Here is a 12,852-nt window from a genome sequence, read left to right as displayed (position 1 = left end):
ATTTCTTAATTTTCCTTGAGAATCTTTGGTGTTATAGTCACAATGCAATTATTATGATTATTCATTTATTATTTAAAGGAAAGGATTTGGTGTCTTTTTTCTCTTATACTACATTGACATCTTAAATAGAACAAAACCTGTCTCAGGCCCCCCAAACCATTTTAAAGTGGGCTGGGGGTTAATATATACGTGGAAAAAACACATCAGTTTCTACTTCCCATTCCCTATTAAATTTGGATTTATCTTTAATTCCTTCATCTTTTTGGCTTCTATATCCAAGATCCAAGACCTCTCTTTTCTTTAAAATACACTTCCTTATTTGTGCCTTCCTTTCAATTCTGACAGCTCTTGCCCTAGTGAAGGTCCTATCAAATACCAGGATTACTGAAATGGCCTCTCAGCAGACCTCAATGACTCAAGTCTCTTGCAATTTGAATCTGTCTTTTGTATTGTTGGGGAATGGTTTTCTTTAAACACCACTTTTATCACTTCATCCTTTATTAAAAAACCTACAGTGGTTACCCACTAGGTCAAGTTCAAAATATTTTACTTGGCTTCTGGACCAACTGTAATAGGGATTCACTTTATCTGTGAAACCTTGTTTTCCCTAGTCTTGCCAAGAACTTTTCAAGTTGGTTTCCTTATTTTCCTTCATTAGTCATCCTAATTTTTATCTTTTAACTTACACTGCATCTCTTTCTAGTAGTGCCAGCCCATTTTTATTTCTTGCTTCCTCAATTTTAACCATCTTTCAAGACCCAGTTCAAGCCTCCCTGCTTTCCTGATGTCTCTTCCCCAATTCGAAACATTTCACACTGCTCTCTCCTGCTATGGTTCCCAGACTTTCCTGAAGATTAGAATCACCTGGAGGTGGGAGTGTTTTTCAGAATTCCGATGCCCAGGTAACACCCCATACCAAATAAACCAGAATGCCTTGGTGTCAGGACCCAGCCCTCAGTGTATTTTATTTTATTTTTTAAAGATTTTATTTATTTATTTATTTGACAGAGATCACAAGCAGGCAGAGAGGCAGGCAGAGAGAGAGGAAGGGAAGCAGGCTCCCCGCTGAGCTCCATCCCAGGACCCTGGGATCATAATCTGAGCCGAAGGCAGAGGCTTTAACCCACTGAGCCACCCAGGAGCCTCTCTCAGTGTATTTTAGATCCCCAAGTGATTTCAGTGTGCAGAAGAGTTTTGGGAATGACTGCTTTTTGGTTTGCTATAATGTGTGTCAGCTGCACCTTAACTTAGTACTTGGCTGTATTTGATCTTTGGCCTTCAGTTGTTAATATTATCATCTGTTATTATTACTGTTCTTATTATCTGTTATTCACATAGGATGTAATATGCCAGTGGAAAGCAAACACATTTTATGCTGATTAAAGAATAGACTCTTGGTGCTCTACCCAGAGCCTCTTGTCTATCTCTCACCTATATTTTGGCTCCTCCTGCAGCCTTGGCATGGATTTAATTCCTGTGGCTGGCACCTGGACTTCTTTGCCAGGCCAACCTCAGGCTCCTTATCTCATTAGTCATGTGCTTGGGAATAAAGGAAGCCCAACTCCTTTGCTTTGTTTGGATAAATATCAGAGTTTCCTGCAGGATTAAGGGTACCCTCCATGGGACTTAGTCTGAAACACATCCTTGCATGGCTTCTCGCTGTTCTGCTTCCCCTTCTCCCTTACTGATTTCTCTTGGGAGCTCCTTCTTAATAAATCACTTGCTCATGAATCTTCATCTCAGAGTCTGCCTCTTGGGAACCCAACCTAAGATACTTACCTTTCATTCAAAGCAGAGCGCTGGGCACATATAAAATTCAATGAAGATTTATTAGAACGGGGATTTTTGATACATGAAATAGAAACACAGTTTAATAAAACCTTAGCTGAAGGTACTGAAATATATTCGGGGGTTCTCTATAGAATTACATATACTTTCTTGAATGTAATTTAAAAAATCTTGGACATACTGAAATCTCACTTGAGGTAGGAAATATGGCCTAGGAAAAATCTTATTAATAATATTTATAAAAATAGCTGACAAGGAGTTTGGGACCAAGCATTGTAGTATCAAGGCAACTGTATGTTATTTTTTTAAACACAGAATGGAAGGCTCTGCATTTGATAGCATATGACACATGTTGAGAGGGACTTTTTCCTTTTGACTTGGGCCTGAGAATTTGCATTTCTAACAAGTTCCCAGTTTGGCTTCTTAATATTGGAGTCAGAGGAGAAGGGTCAGATGAGACCCCTGTGCATCACCAGTTTCACTAGCTTAGACTAGGTAAAATTTTATATATTTTTTAATCATGGAGATAATCAAACATTGATGGAACCTGCCTGAGATGTTCAGAGGCAGGAAAGCAGCCGTCAACTAATCACATTTAGAGTGATGTTTAGAAAAAATAAAATTGCATCTTGTTAATGTTTAACTGAATGTTTGGCGAATAGTTACCCTTAAACTATCAGCTCACCCAGAACAGAATTCTAGTCCAGTGTAGCAGACTTTTAACATCTTGAATTTAAATTTTTTTTCCTTTTTAATCTTTACTCAGGGTTAGCAGCAGTGATTTAGTATCTCTCTTTTCCTTCTTACTCTGTTTCTTCCTGGGGTCCATAATAGAGAATCGAGAATTCATTTTATTGAACTGTTTAATAAGGTATATGGTTATAAACATACATGTATAGAATCATATGAATTTACAAGTTATGCAGAACTTGAGCTTCTTTTTCTTATTTTCACAATTATTTATAAGTTATTATGAGGAAGTTTCAGGCATTAGCATATTAAGACAACACATGAGCACAATGTTTGATATAATTTCCCCATTTTCAGTACCTATTCCGCTTGTGTATTCTGGAAAAGTTAGTTGTACTCATTTCTCTGTGTTTGTAGGTTTCTTAGCTAATAGCTTTGCTCTGTTTTCATAGAACACATTATGCATGATTGCAAAAATGTCTTTCACATAGCCTCGATTTACTGTTTTTTGTTTACTTGCCCTTGCGGATTGTATCACAATTAGTAGATGGTGAGGCCCTCTTCCTGTCAAAAAGTAAATCACTACCATTTTAGGTGGTTTGGTGTAAAACAAGATTCCACTAGATGGCGATATTGGAATGCAAACCAATATATCTTTAGTTGCTATGTCTCTATAAAACCATCTGTTTGAAATCTATTGTAGCTTGTTATTTTGGCTTGCGAATCAGGTCTGTTCCCTGCTAAACTCAATGGACTGGGATGATTTGAGATTTGGGTAAGAGACCACGCATTCCCAGAGGCCCCTAGAGGTCATAGGTCAAACAACGGAGAAGTCTTTTTTGGCCCAGTCTTCGTCTAGGCCACTTCTTTGCTGGTATTTTTGGTTCCTTTATGTTAGTCCACTGATATCTACAAACAATCCCAAAGTGACGTCATCTTTTGACCTCGGCTGCTGCCCCAGTCTATGGATATTTCACCCAGTCTTGTCTCAGCTGGGTTTATTAGATCAGGAAATGTTAACAGTTAACTAATTTTTTACAGTTTGTCAAGTGTCCTCAAAGGTGAAGTCATTGGACCAGCAACTCACCTGGGAATGTGTTAGGAATGCAAATTCTTCGGGAACTGCTGTATTAAATCTTTCTAGGTAAAAAAAAATCTCAGACCCATTTGAGCTAACCTGTCTCCTGAAAGTCCTTTAAAATGAACTTTGAAGACAGACCTGTGGATGAAAAATGTTTAAAGATGTGTGTTCCACTGTATCTACAGAGAGTGCTAGCTCTCCCCTCCCTTCAGGTTCTGCCTGTCACCGAAAAGCACCCCCAGCACCACAGAAGGGGAATATTTAAGCTTGTGTGTCTAGTATGCAAATGAAGTGGAGGGAAATGATTGTCATTCATATTTCTTTTTGGAGAAAGAAGCGTGAGATGGTCAGGAAGGCCGCCAGATGGCAGCCTTGTTCCTGCGCGGTCTGCATTTCTGAAAGGATCTTTACCGTAGTCAAAGAAAGGCGATCCGGTGGCAATGGTCCTTTATTGGCTGAGCTGTTTGTGTCTTCCTCTACTGCGGCATGAGTCAGGAGAGAGAGAATGAGACACAGAGAGAGAGAGAGAAGGAGGGAGGAATTGATTAGTGGGTCAGAGAGCTACCATAGCTTCCACTATTGTTCCCGTTTCACTGAGTAAACATGGGATGCTAGGAAGATTCAGCATCCTGAGGCTGGGGCTCCATCTGTCAGGCTCCATCAGTCAGCTCAAACAGGTGCCAGGATAGCTCTGTCTTTGGTCCTTGGATGAATGCTGAGTACCTGCACTTGCAAATCCCCGGGGAGCTCTCCAGTCTCCTAATGTCCAGGCTGCCTCCAGGCCAGTGGCAGCAGAACCTCAGGGACAGCTCCAGCACATCTGACATTATACCTTACCGGTGATTTGACTGTGTATCTGGGACTGGGAACCACCTTACTGAAGAGGCTGAGGTTCAATTTGTGGCAAAGTTGTTTCAGTGGATAAACCTCGTGGTTGCCTCATACCCCGGTGTAAACTTCGATGCTGGAGTTTGTTGACTTGGCCAGTTTTGATATTCAAGAAAGAGATTCTGTTGTACAAGAGAAAGGCGTCACTCCCCTTCTTCAGCCTCCTTCACCTTTTCCCCTTCCTCTCTCTCCTTTTTTCTTTCTTCCTTTCTTTTCTCCCTCCCCCCCTTCCTTCCTTCCTTTCTTCCTTCCTACCATTTTAGGAAAATCCAGAATTCTGAAATTCTGAAAATCCAGAATTGTGGCCACAAATTGGGGCTACTTTAAAGGAGAATTTTGACTAAAAACATATAATCAATGTTAAAGCATTATAAACCACAATTTTTTTTTTTTTTTTTTTTTTTTTTTGCCTTTGGCCACACTTTCTTAGATGCCCCCAGGCCATAACCCCTACTTTAAAAGATATGATAGTAAAAAGGAAATTACATCATGCTTGATGAAATGCTGTTATTCTCATCTCATTACCTCGTCCACTTATTAGACAGAATGAAAACATTTATAATAATGGGTGTTAAAATTCTGTAGAACTACTTGTTGGAGTTCAAAATTGTTCCCTAATACCAAACTCCTTTTGTACTGAACCATGTGAGTTTCGTGAAACTGTACATGCGAATACTTTCTTCCCTGTCTAATCTGGAAAATTCTACACATTTCCATGTGAAATTCTTAATAATAGGTCATGAAATCTGGAGGAAACATAGTTGAAGCATGTGAAATATGAGATATGGTTCAACTTTATATAAATGAGGCTAAGTTTTGTTCTTTGTTATCTAAAAGCCATCTCTAGAAATCCCAGTGTTAGTGATACAATATTAATCCTCTAGACCATCCTCTTTTGAAATCTGCATGTTACTAGAAGAAATAATTTGTTAAGTCCTTACTTGGCAAAAGTTTATCAAGTTGTTCTCTGTGAGAAGAGACTGGGTAAAAAAAAAACATTGGGAAAATTAGGCAAAGAAAGCCAATGAGAAAAGAACAGACTGGGAAAAAAGAGAAGTAAATTAAAGAATGGGGACTAGAGGGAGTTTTATTTTCCGTTTTGACTTATGGATAATTCAGGGCCAAAACTTTGGAAATTTGGAAGTAGCTCATTTGTAGAACTGATGCTCCGACTTTTTCTAAGTCTCTTTTTCTAAGAGACTGTTCCCAAGTGATACTTCATTCGTTTGTGGGTGCTTTAGAGAACAAAAATGCTGTAGACTTTATAGTAGGGTGTCTTGCATTCCAGACAGGTTTTCTGGATTCTAGAGACTCTCACATTACTATAGGCATGTCCAAGGCAGTGAGACCTAGTCATAATTTTAGTGTTTTCCTGTGTTTGAACCAACATTAGTCAGAAAGTGATGAACTTTTGAAATCATGATTTAGATTCAGCGTACATTTAAAATTAACATGCACGGACTCCCTAACCAATGTGAAACACTTCTGTTTGTGAGGGATTGGCTAAGGATCAAGAGACCTCCATGGTATGGAAACTAATTTGCTGTTTAATTGGTAAACCTTGATTCCTATGGCACTATAAAAATTCTAGGCATCAGCGCTTGTCTGTCTAAAGACATACACATATTCAATTAGTGGGAAGCCAGATCATGTTTCAATAGCTGCTTTTATTTTCTGTTGTTGATATGTTAAAATAGTTAAACACTTGCATTCATCTCATCCTATTAAAGGGACTCCATCAGGGAACAGGGAGGTAACATGTTTGGTGACAGCAGGCTTAGTCACCCTGCTGTGAGAACGAGATGAATAATGTTTTTTAATCTTACGTCTATTGACTTTCTCCTTTTAAAATGTATACACCATTACTGAAAGGAGATATGGCAGACTATATTTTGTTAACAGTTTATCTTTTTCATATCTTCATTATTAAATCAAATGGTATATTTACTTACATGGTTCTACATAAAATGAAATTGCTGCATGACTTTTCTTATTGTTTATAATTCCCATTTTGAAAGATCTAGTCACACATTCTTGAAATTCTGTAAATGCTTTCAGTCCTCATACTGGTACTTTTCATTTTTCTTTCTTGGCTATTTGGCTGCCAGATCTTCTCCCATTTTAAGCATTATCTTGCTTATGCTATGTGATTTACCTGCTATTTGTCAAAACAATTTTTAGGATGACATTTTCTAGTTTCCCATTAGAGCACAGCATGAAGAAAAATTGGATATAGACGATCATATTGGTGAATATTTTCATTAGACAAAGCCATTTTGTGAAAATTCAAAATTCTAATAAAAGCAATTTGAGAAAATTTATCACTTCATGAATTTAAGAAGAACCAGTATTATCCTAAGATAATACTTTGTGGGAAGCATGGTATTTCCTTCAAAAGACTGTAGCTAAAATGTAATTTCTTTTATATCCATACCGATTTCTTGTAGATCTTGTCCTTATGGATCATGATTAACTGTATGGCTCATACAAGTCAGAATTATTTCATTCTAGGATTATTCCACAATTAGCCTTGAGTCTGGTATAGTGTTTGATAATCTGTAGTGTCACAAGAGCATTCTTACTAAGTAGTAGCTTACTCAAGAAATTAATTTGCTCTCACTGTTTCCCTAGTAGAAAAAAAAATATTTGGCCGCCCTGGTTATAACTACCCTAAATACCAGTGAATGACTCATTGATTCAGATAGGCATTTCCCCCACTTTAAAATCTCTGAAATTGGGATATATCTTATAGTCAAAGGTATTATACAATTATAACTGGCAATATTTTATTCCTTCTTAGTGACACAGAATAATTATGCATTATGTAATCGATGGCATCATAGATTTAAATGACATATAACTAAATTAAATGTGGAATTAACAGTGATTTAACAGTTTTATATTTCCAAGGGGATTTAAAAACAGTTTTTGCTTTTATAATTAATTGTTCAGTCAAGATTCTTACACCAGTTTTATACACCAAAAGCCCAAAATATCCTGAGTATGAGGAAATAGAGAACAATATATAGTGGAAATTCATCATAATTTAGAACCAATCTAGGCATGTTGCTAAGGATATTGACTACTTCCAGCTCTCACCTAATTTGTTTTGAACAAGATTTTCAAGTAATTGCTGTTAGTTGAATTTTTTCTTTTAATTTTATAGCATGAGATTATAATTTGGTATTCTATTCTAGATCTTTTATAAAAATCACAATACATTAAAATTGATTATGAAAATAAATGAAGGAATCTTTCATAGATGTGTAGGCTTTTACAGGTATGAATTAGGTATTAAAAATCATTTGGTAAGTGACTGTGAGCTAGTTAATATAGGGCTAAAATGGTGACAGAAACATGATTCTCTCCCTCTCTGTCTCTGTATATATTCCATTAGAAGGTGTGTTTTCTGCAAGGGTAGACTGCCTGAAGCTTTGGCAGATGAAATCTGGAAAAGAGTCTTCCTTTGCTGGTAAATTTCTATGTAGCATTCATAGACATTCATCATTGTTCTAAAACCCTTTAAAGTGCTTTCAAGGTAAGGATCATTTCTTCTTAGAGTTTTTTTTTTTTTTTTTTTTTTCTTTCCTTGTAGGTAGAGTGTTTATTGGATGCCTGTGAAAATCTTTTATGATAATTGCTCAAGGGGCATTTCTAGCATGGCTTCTCTTGTGATCCCTTCCTCTTCCATCCCAGTGAGAAATTAAACTCTAATTTTTTCTAATTTCTGTTAGCTTCTTATGTGCAGCTTTTATGTGCAAAGGCCAGGGTAGTTACTATATTGATTGGTCAATTTGTTTAATAATACTGAATGCATCCTATGTATCAGACACTCTCTTTGGCACTGAGGATACAGCAAAGAACAGAAGAGGTAAACATCTCTGTATAGACTTTACCTTCTAGTAAAGTGAGGTCAATCCTAAACCTTTTAAGTATGTGTATAATATGTTAGAGATTTTAAGTTCTGTGCAGGAAATAAAACAGAATAAGGGGGATGGGAGGTACAGGGTGAGAAGTGTTCCAGTTGTAAATAAGGTGAGTGGGATAGATTTCATTGAGAGAGTCACCTTTGGGCAAAGACAGGAACACAGGAATGGAGTAAAAATAGCATTCTAGGATAAGGGAACAGTGCTCAGAGAAGAGTGGGAGGGGTCCGGGAAGTGAGGGAAGCCAGGTTTTTTTCTTTTCTTTTCTTTTCTTCTTCTTCTTTTTTTTTTTTAATTAACATATAATGTAAAGGATACAGGTCTGTGAATCCTCAGGCTTACACATTTCACAGCATTCACCATAGCACATACTGTCCCCAATGTGAGGGAGGCCAGGTTTTGCATGGACATTGGATTTTACCTTAAGGGAAATGGGGGAGTCGCTGTAGGGTTTTAGCTGCAGAATGGCACGATCCACTGTCCTTTGAAAAAGTGTCATTGTGGCTGATCATATGAGATTTTATTATCACTTCAGCAGTCTTATTTATGATGATGAAAGCTGCATAAGTGGAGAGGTCATAAGTTAGGTCAGCATTTCTGAGTGAAGCACATACAGAGCATTGTAGGGTGAATTGTGTCTGGAACACAAAATATTCCTACCAACCAACATCCAACCTGTTTCAGTAAATGTATTAAGGTCCTGAAGGAGAGTGACTGTAAGTTCTGTTTTTATTGCAGCCTCACACATTGTGCTTATGTGTGCTCAGTGACACGCCATATCTACCTCTTTGCAGATTGACTCTGGATGTAAAAAGCCGAGTCCCACATGGCCAATGGCATACATGTCAAGGCCAAGTCTTCATAGTCCAGATATGATTGGTAAATGACTCAACAAAATTATTCAACCCCTATATTGGATCTTATTCTCAGTGCTGGGAATATAAGAGTAAGTAATGAATGGTTTCTTCCTCAATGAGCTCATGCCCTGGGGAAGATCTTAGAGCATTGTGTGTTGGGATTTTTGCTGTTGTTAGCAAACAGGAAGCAGAAATACAATTAATTCTGTTCCATTCAGTTTTCTTCTGTCAGACTATTCTCTCTTGACTTCTGTTTTTTAATTTTAAAAAAAATTTTAAAAATATTTTTTAATTAGGTACTTAACTTAAGAAAATATACAAATAGAATTGTCCTACAGAATCTTAGGAAATATCTTTTGCTATCTTCTCATAAATGTGCTTAGTCAATCTAAATGGTTAACTATGTCAGTAGTAAGGTTAAATTACTTAATATTTATGTGGCCCCTTCTATTGGATGGCTAGACTGTGCAGACTAAAATGGTATTCCTCATTATGCTTCAGTGAAGTCAAATCTACGTTTTGCTATCAAATACGTTACCTGATTTTTTGTAGAGAACACTGACAAGTTAGTTTCTCAAAAATGAAGATGGGAAAAAATTAAGATTATTTGGTAAAATATGAGAAACCTATTTCCAAGTAATTAACCCTGCTATGAGTTGCTTTCTTAACTATGTTACTCTCTTTGGTTCTGTCTAGGGTAACACAATATTTTTGCCACCTGGTAACCATTTAGTGGCTTGCTGTCTGTCAAATTGGAATCATTAATCTAAGATCCACAAAACACACTGACCTCATCAGGAACTATCAACCACATTAATCACATGGTGAGCTGTAATTAATACCCTTGCTGCACATCTCAGCAGATGCCAAGTGGTAACTGTGCCCAGAGACAGAGACATTTGGTGGGTGGTCTGAAGGTGGTATTCTTTTAGAATGATTTAAGACACATTGGTAGGAAACTTGCTGCCCAAATGAATGAGAAAATCAGATTACTATTTGTTTAGCCTTGAGTATGTCCAGTGGCCATACAGATTTCCTTGATGGCTCTGTGTAAAGTTAATCATCTTCCCTCTGTGCTACTGAAGTATCTCTGACCTGTTTCTCAGAATGCAGTTATCACAGAGGTTTTTTGGTAGGCATTTCCCTTCTCTTCTATTAATATGTAAGTGCCCAGAAGACTGAATATATGTTGTACTTATAATTCTAACTCTGGACTAGAACAATTCCTGGCACTTGTTACGGTATCATTAGGTACCTATTAAATGAATGATTGAATATACACATGAATATGCAATACATGCAAACAAACTAGACCGATGGGTGTCATGTTCATATCCTAGCAGTATGTTGGCATGGAGAAGATGCTCAGTAAAGGCTCATTGAATGTATGTACTTCTCTGCAAGGAGGATGCCTCTCCCCTGGGACTACAGCTGATCTTGTGCATGTTGATAAATGGGGTAAACTGTCAAATGAATTTTTAAAAGACTCAAAGTAAAAATATTTTGTGGAAAGTTAGAAAGTTAGAAACTACAAACAATAACAATGTCAACAACAATAAGCCTGGAGGGATATTTGTTGTAAATGAAAATATTTATGTAATTTTACTTAAAGAGAAGAACCAGTCCCCCATGTGTTTTCAGAATTCTCTGAGGACTTCTGATAAAGAAGGAAATACAAGGGATATGAAATAAAACTTCCCTTTCTAAAACAATTAAAACCCACACAGACACACAAATGCAGATACAGGTACACACACACACACACACCCCTAACTTCAGGAAGTTTATGTTACAGTCTCATTTTTACTTTAGCTCATAATGACATCAAAATAAAATGAAATAGATGTTCCTATTTCTGGAACAATAAATAAAAATAATTTTTTTATGTTGAAGGATTTATATAGTTTTTTGCCAGTGGAATTAGGTCAGTTATACATTAAATACTTATTAGTGAATATATATTAATTTATTATAAAGTCTAATGAAGTTTCCTTTTTTTGTCTTCAGAGTGTATTGTGTGAAAGGAAACTTTGAAATTCCCTTGTGATTTTCCTGAGTTTAATTTTTAATGGGAAGAGTGTTTGCTGTGTATTGGCATATCTCAGTCTGGGTAGATAGTGATCAATGAGGAAAATATGTCTAATTTACCCTACTAACTTAAAGAAAATGACAAAAATTCTAAGAATTCTAACAAAAATGACAGGTAACCATGGCGAAAAGCTAACTGAGGTAGATGTTGGCATTCAGGACTCATCTTTCTAATTTAGTGGCTTGTGCCTTTCTGAACTGCTGCTTCACTCATTTGATAGTCTTATCAATTATTCATTCATTTGGTTTCAGCCTGGCCCTCAATCTGATCATCCTATCGTGTAGTCAGCTGGTGTGGTGTCTCTGCAGAGCTCATGGCTTCCACTTCCTTTTCTCCTGCGTGCAGGCCTGCTGCTTAAAACACTACCAAAGGGCAATCACTCCCCTTCCCATCCTTCCCACTGCATTGGTTTCAATTTTGGTGGAAAAATACATCGAAATAATTGTTTAATAATTTATTTTCAGAATTAAAATGCATATGTTCAAAATGGGTTGTTCGTTACAGTAAATCATTTCATTAATTTATTATTCTATACTAGGTCCTTTTTATTTCTTTCTTCTTTTTTTTGGAAATAGAGGGAGGAGGGGAAGGAGAGGTAGAGAGAGTCTCAAGCAGACTCTGGGCTGAGCATGGAACTGATGTGGGACTCTGTGACCCCAAGATCATGGCCTGAACCAAAATCAAGAGTCGGAGGCTTAACTAAGCCACTCAGATGCCCCCATTCCATCTATCTAGAAATAGTCCTTTGTTGCTGTCTATTTTACCACTTTTCACCTTTCTGAGCCCTGGGCTCTGTTTACCTGCACTCAGGTTTGCCCCTTCTGGCTCATAACACAAAGCACCCATAATATGGGCCTATTTTATTTCTTCACCAGCTTTAGGGAGTTTTTTGAAAGGGTGAAAGTAACAGTACTTTAATTCATAAAATCAATGTGACTGTGTCATGTGCCTGAATGTTTTTATGTCAGAAAGTACTGTCATCTGTACTTGCTTCATGAAAACCTGCTGGAGACACCTAGCATTCCCTTTTACTAAACAGAAGTAGTATAACAGATCCCACCCCGAGAGGATGCTTTATCATAACGTACAGATCTACAGTATTGACCTTGGATTCATCATAAAGAAATTTAAAAATGATGAGGCCCACAGTTTATTTTGCAAGTATTCTGGTAGATGATCTGGGCAAATACAGTTTCTCCAGTCATGTTTCAACCTCCTGCCATTTATTTTACTGGATTGAAGCCTATCAATTTGAAGTGCATTGGCACAATCGCATGAAATGAGGTTTGGAGGATATTTGAGGAATGAAACTTGAAATTCAGTAGGGAAAATTGAAAGGATTATATTGAGTAAAGCCTAGTAAATGGTAGTGTTTGAACTGAGCTAATAGATGATAGAACAAGAAAGCTGTAAGTCTGACAAATTACTGTGTAAAAAGGTAGTAGAAGAAAGCTGAGTTATCAGAATTTGGCCCTGGCAATATGTGGGTTAGCTGAGGAAACCTGAGTATATATGTGTAGGGTTTTCCTATTT

General features: G+C 37.1%; 1 long non-coding RNA gene across 2 annotated transcripts in view; it reads left to right on the top strand.

Moving 5' to 3' along the window:
* Positions 1 to 11,745, top strand: part of LOC309843713 — a 123,157-nt gene extending 111,412 nt beyond the window's left edge. The window contains exons 1-4 of one of the 2 annotated variants that reach the window (XR_014300304.1): positions 7,860 to 7,985; positions 9,168 to 9,319; positions 9,927 to 10,054; positions 11,571 to 11,745. This is a non-coding gene — a long non-coding RNA (uncharacterized lncRNA). Of the gene's footprint in view, positions 1 to 7,859; positions 7,986 to 9,167; positions 9,320 to 9,926; positions 10,055 to 11,570 lie in introns of those variants that run through there. The other variant, XR_014300303.1, reaches the window with a different exon arrangement.
* Positions 11,746 to 12,852: the final 1,107 nt, after the last annotated feature.

This window comes from Mustela nivalis, assembly GCF_964662115.1.
Source record: "Mustela nivalis genome assembly, chromosome: 11".
Lineage (NCBI taxonomy): Eukaryota > Metazoa > Chordata > Mammalia > Carnivora > Mustelidae > Mustela > Mustela nivalis.
Note: the sequence above shows the minus strand (reverse complement) of the source record. Positions and strands in the feature narration are given on the sequence as shown.